General features: G+C 40.0%; 1 pseudogene; it reads right to left on the bottom strand.

The window, feature by feature from the left end:
• Nucleotides 1-4,266: 4,266 nt before the first annotated feature.
• LOC149147803 (ribosomal RNA small subunit methyltransferase pseudogene) lies at nucleotides 4,267-5,659 on the bottom strand (annotated as a pseudogene).
• Between the last annotated feature and the right edge of the window lie 1,086 nt (nucleotides 5,660-6,745).

The raw sequence follows: 6,745 nt of genomic DNA, 5'->3' as shown, positions 1-6,745 counted from the left end.
AAGTGACATCCTATGGACTTCTATGAAATCAGCTACTTTAGGTTCTCACACATATCTGCATATGTGTGTGTAGGATTATTACTTTCCCCAAGTAAGAATTACTCAAGCTAAGAGAGAGGGAGCTTAAGAGGACTCCGAATTGAATCTATCACTTTGAATGCCTAGAATGAATTAAATCCTCCTTATTTATAGAGTTTAGAGGGAGCAAGAGGAATATCTTCGAAGACATGACTTCTTTATCAGGTATGCATATATCATCCTATAGATCATATATGTAAATTCCTTGAAATGTGGATCGAACCTCACCATAAGTCGAAGAAGTTCTCCGAGTTTCAAGGATTCCTTCATAAAATTACCTAAGAAGACTTGTTGACCATGAGTACTATCACATATTGGAGTTATAAGCCACCCATGAAATGACTAAAGTAAAGCTGGAATATGCTCATAGCTTATAGGACAAATTACTTACATAGTTTTTGTGCAGACAATCCCTTCTGCGGACAAAATCGATCTCTCTAGTCCTATAAGAGGATCTAGCAACAAACTAGACAAACATGTGCAAACTTTCCTAGTTTATATCAGAAAATACAAAGTAAGATAGATGACCTACCTCACTTTGATGCTAAACACCAGTTGATGTCATCCTCAATCTTCTCACTTCCAAGTTCAATCCTCTTTACACTACTGTGGATGAGTACCTACAAGGAAGATCAAACAAAAATGATGAATCCATACATGGCATAATTCATTCTAACATAAACTATATGATAGATCGAAGAGTATCATACTAAATGAATAATGATTTAAACACTTATGGAAAGTAAACACATGATGTATTTATTAATAGAAAATGATGGAAGCATACAACCACTAAAGCCTCAATGTTGGAAGCCTCCTTTGGATGAGTTTCCAAGTTCTAGCCAAGACCTTCAAGCACTCCTTCTCCTTAGCAAAATGGGCAACATTTAGGCATAGTTTCAACATAGGAATGAAACCAAGCAATGACTAAATGGTTGTGGATAGTAGGGATCTCATTTATAGGGAAGGAGTGGGAGTTAAAGATCCATAAAAGGAGGGATAAGTTCCACAACTCAAGGGGAAGATCCATGAGACTAGGATCAAGGACTAAAAATGGGAGATCTCGTTCTAATCCTTATTCACCTGTAACCTGCTCATCGTTCTCGAGGTTTCTAGTAAGAGAAACTTCTCCTCCACTTTAGGAAAAACTACTTGAACAGGTTGAGCACAGGTTTTCCTATAAAAATTTGCACTGGCAGCACTATGTTAGAAGAGTGCAACAAGTTACCAGCACAGGTCACCAGTGGTGCAAAACACGTTGATCCTAAAAATTAGGTTTTTTCTAAAGTTTTCTTAGGAACTCTTTCAGGGAAACTTTTCTTCTATTCTTCAGGGATGCTTCTATATATGTTTCATGGTGAATACAGTGACAAAATTCGTCATTTTTATGCTTCAGGATACGAGACGAGAAGTGTGACAAAATACTGTGTAACAGATGCCCCCTAAAGCATAAAGGCAGAACATGGAGCGATGGGTGAAATGCTTTACAAGTCAAGGCAAGGACCCAGAGAAACATCGTCAAGAGACCTATAATCAAGCATGATACAATATATCTAACATGTCTAATGAAACTATTCCTACTAATACTTGTTGTCGCTGCCGTTGCCATCGCATTACTGAAGCCAATCCTATCCAAGCCAGCTAATTCATGGACTCTAGCAGCCCAGACCCTGACTCAGCTCCTTCGCCTACCTTTGGTTCAACCATTTTTACCTTCAGCAGCTCGATGGACAGACCCCGTATCAATGCCCATGTTTTGGTACTTTTCCTGGAGGAAGCGCAAACCGATAGCGAGGAGCATCGCGGCAAAGGGAAGCACCAGGGCGAGAGGTCAGAAGTTGTCAAGGCAATGCCAGGGAAGGATGCAGAACATGCCCCCAACCTTCCCCAGCCTCAGGAAGCGTCAACATCCAAGGGGGTCGATATCAACCTGGATCCCTTCCCTTCTGCAAAGGAAATGGAAAAATTTGGTTGGTGCCCGGTGGTCGAAGAGGAGTCGGAGGAGTAGCTGGCCTTCCGCTCAGCATCACCCACTCCAGCAACACTCAGGTTTTGCTTCGGGTTTCGGTTTATGTTATGTGGTCTTAATGCTTGTTCTTGTCATGTTTTTTGGGGCCCCTGCGTGGGAAAATGCTGTTGGTTGTCTGCTGCCCCTGCGCGGGTTATCTAGGTTGAACTGGTTGCTCTTTTTTGAAAGACAAAGAACCCCTGCGTGGGATGTTTTGTTCAGTTATGGTTCCCCTGCGAGGGCTGCTCTTATGATCCCTCACATTCCAGAGTGCCAAGGTTTGGCCTCTGGTGAAGAAACTCTATGATTGTAATGTTTTTCCTGTTACTGTAAATAATAGATTAGTTTTTTAACGAGAAAAAAAAAACTATTCCTACTAATACATCTCTTAATATGCATCTAAAAATACATGAGTCCATGGAATGAACGAAGCCATCCGAATAGAAGGGATCATGTGTATGGATCCATGACATGGACGTAACCATCCAAATAGAAGGGATCATATGTATGGACCTGTTATCACAAAATCGAGTACTAAGGGCTGCTACTTAGCAAGATCTCATGTAACTATTTCAAACCAGGCTTTTAACTAAGGCTTAGCCTCCTTAGTCTGAGAGGGCTCTCTCATAGGTTATTGATATTGAACAAGATGGCTAACTCTTACAAGACACATGAAAAATAAGCTGGCTGGACAGAATTGCTCCCATTGGGCTTATGGAGTCTCACACATTTCAGTAAACAAAAGCACTGTCTTTTCATGGAAGTCAAGGCTCTTTACATCAGATTTTCAAACATACTTTACAAAAACCACAGCTTGCCAAGCATACAGGAAGTCAGAGCATTAAACATGAATTCTGAGTGATTATGCTGTAACAATACTGTAAAAAGAACACTAAGAGAATAAACCACCATACATTTGAACAATATGATCTATTGAGAATCTTGAGAAGAAACAACAGCTGTTTTTCTATTACTGTAATCTGCTTTACATAAACCAAAACAGTCTTTTCCAAAAACATCCAACCCTTTGTTTATTTCTGTTTCAGCTATTTATAAAGTTCTCCTACTTGACTCCGATTCATCTGAAGGGAATTCGAAGTCCTTTCCTAATGACACCTATTCACTTTTAAACTAACTAATAAAAGCCACTTTCCTACTAATTGACAGCTCTGGACTCCTAAAACAATTAAAACTCTAATTCTACATCATGCTGGAAAAAGCATTTATTACAACCAAGATTCACTCTCTGCCAAGTGGACTACTACAGCGGTAGATTTGATGGCTTTAATTACAATGAACTTCATTCTTTGACATCTGCTCTCTTTCTGGCGGTGGCTGTGATGAACCTTTAATTCTCCATGTTTATATTTAATGACATATCTTTCTGTTCCCCTGAAACATAGGTCCCTATTTGTCGGTCTTTGATTTGCCTCAACATATTCGAATCCAAAGGAGTATGTTTTTATCCTTTAACAAAAAGAGTGGGCTGCCACGTCCTTAATGTGTTGGCCATTTTTATGTGTGAAGACAACACCTTTCAACGATTTGCTGATTTGTCAATCATACTAGATCAACTGAACTGTAATCAAGCATCTACAGCAGTTTCGTAGCGCGCTACGAAACTGCTGTGTAATTTCCAAAAACACAGCTTCACCTTAAAATCTGACTGTCTTCAAGTAACAAGGAAGAAGAAATGTATGCCAATCATTGGTCATGAAAACAAAACCCTCCTCATAAAGTCCACTAAAGTGTTCACTGTTTGAGAGATTAAGAATCCTTGGAGTTTCAATAGCTGCCTGACATAAGAGGTTAAAACAAAGTTCATTATCATCCTTCAATTTCTGCTGTAATAACAAATAGCTCTGCATTTCTTGCTGTAACCTTTGCTTGTGTACTGATCGGTTTACCATTACTGCAGGTAGTGACAATTTTACCAGAATCTAGTGGACCAACAGAAAATTCATTAGTAGAAGCATAACCTTCTAACATTGCACCCTGTGTATTTTCCAGACATCCATTCTGCTCATTTTGACATTTATCACTGTGTTCCTTTAAATGCCAGTGTTCAAATGACCTTAATTCTGATGTAGAATCTGCAAGTCCCTCCACCATGCCATCCTCAATATAAAATCTCGAACAGTGAACAAGGAGCAGAGAATGGGAATGACTTAAAACCGACAAGACATGAATCAAGAAAAATGTATGCCAGCCTTGTTAAAGAGGGATAACAGATATAAAAAATCATCCTGAGCAAGCTTGGAAGATCTTTTATCCTCAAAACCTCCCTCTTTTAAGATATTTAAGACTTTATCTTTAAACTGAGAAGCCCCTTCCTGCATGTCAGCATCATCAACATCCATGCCTTGATCTTCCCCAACATCAATGTCCATACTAACATCATTGCTAGTGTCTCCCAAAATAGACACATCACCAAAACTAGACTCATTTGACTTCTGTCATGCTTCTTGCAATGCTTGAAATGTCTTGTAGTTCTTTTTCAGTAGTGATAAGATAGCCTTTTGCCTAAAGATCGCCCCTAAAGTCTTATTTTTACGATTAAAACAGAGACGGACCATGCCATCCCATTCCTTGAAACTAATTGGAGGAAGAGGATTACGGGGTTCAATACGTACAACCGAGGAGTCAACTTTTGGAGGAGGCCTGAAATTGTTCTGGCCAACTTTCAAGAGATATGAAACACGAGCTAGCAATTGAGTATTCACTGAAAGCCAGCAATACAAATTATCTCCTGAATTTGCAACAAGTCTCATGGCAAACTCTCTTTAGAACATGATAATGGCACATCTAAAAATTGGTCTGTGTGATAACAATTTAAATGTAAGCGGAGAAGATATCTGATAAGGAATATTTGCCACACACACATCGAAATAAGGCAGTTCACATTTGAGAACATCTCCTTGAATGGCCTGCAGCCGAATGGCACTGCTTGTGCCTTGTACCCTGTGCTGCAATTCCAGCGCCATACGAGGATCCAACTCGACTGCTATTACCTTCTTGGCTACCTCTAGTAATTTCATTGTTAAGTTTCCTGTCATGAAAGCATTTCCATGCTGGCACATTTTCCCCAAACTTTTCGTTAGCCATTAAAAACATAGACATAAGATGCTCAAAGGTTGCGTTGTCGGGGTCAAAATTATGCAACAGATAATTCTTCAGATATTGGCTGACTTCAAGGACCATCACCCTTTGCAAAGGAACAGATTTGCCACTTGTTACAAGAAGTTCAGTTCTATAAATCTCCTCCACAAGGCTAGGATTAAAAGTATGCTTTGACACAACATCTGGAGAGATTATCCAGTTTGCATTTGCAGTTTTGGTAATCCGATCTCTTTGAATCTCGTCAAGAGCGATTGTATTTCCTGAAATAGACCCCGTCTTCAAACTGTGTATCTTTATGTATGCAGCCATCGCTGGCATCCGAATGGAATTGATGTAGAAAACCGTAGCCAGATTAACTAAGGTTCCTGTCATGACAGCATCACCTATCGCCTTTTGAGCAGAAGCAACTCGTTTGAATGCTCGTTCTGACTCCAGTGTGCGAACCCGGAGCATTCAAATCTCCTTGTTCCAGGCGTTGGATAAACTCAGCAAGTTTTTCAACTTTGTCAGCCTGTCTAAAGAGATTAGAAAATACACGTGACTGCCGATCCCCTTAATGGATTCTGGTTCATCAAATTGTGTTCTACCCATTGCAGAAGCCACTGGATACCACACCAAATCAGATTTTTCGTATGGCTGGGAAACTGTTTCAAATGTAAGGCGAGAAAAGTCATTCAACCAAGCATCAATTTTACTCTCCGTCCCCAATATAACATGCATTCAATCATGAAGCCACGCTAATGCCTTAGAGGAACGTGTAGTCATAATAGTAAACGTAAAGAGTACTCCTCCTTCAGAATCTTGCCATGTGTCATAAAGAGCTGCAAAGGCAAGGGGCTTTTTATCTTGAAAATGTATATAGAATAGTTGCTTCTTCGCTTCATCCTTTTTTCACTCGTAAAAACCTTCAATTGACACAAGGCAATGACAACTTGGAATAAGTCGACGAAAAGAAGCCTACTCATAAACCGATTCTGATCAAGCATTGGTTTCAAAAAGGACCACGATTTTGAGACTTGGGTATGAAACAGAGTTTTGATGGACCTCCGTTGGTGATCATGAGAACCTGCCACAACAGCTGTGAGCGCAAAGCAAAATTACCACTGGAATGTTCCCCTTCAATGGAGTACAAGCCCACATATAACAGCTTGACAAACCTCGTTTCCTGAAGTGTTTCCATCAATTTACTTTAAATATCTGTCATTTCCCAATTTCGCAGCGCAGCCAGTGCAAGGTCAGTGTTTTCGCTACGAAATCACTAAAACAGATGGCGCTGCGAAACTGCTAACGGATTTATGCGCTGCGAAAACACCCTGAATTTAAGCTAGGCTAAAATTTTTTTTTGGCAACAGACTTTTCAGTGATAACAGGACCCACGACATGGACACAACCATCCATATAGAAGGAAACATGTGTACAATCATGAATAAATAATAACCCCACACAACCTGGATTTATCAGACGAAACCTAGGGTCTTCATCTTTGTCTCGATCCAACCAAAGTACGAATCCTACCATGTGAATAGACGTGTCAGAGTT

Source organism: Pinus tabuliformis, chromosome 9, assembly GCF_031772625.1.
Source record: "Pinus tabuliformis cultivar Carrire ecotype Pingquan chromosome 9, CPIR1, whole genome shotgun sequence".
In the NCBI taxonomy this organism is placed as follows: domain Eukaryota; kingdom Viridiplantae; phylum Streptophyta; class Pinopsida; order Pinales; family Pinaceae; genus Pinus; species Pinus tabuliformis.
Note: the sequence above shows the minus strand (reverse complement) of the source record. Positions and strands in the feature narration are given on the sequence as shown.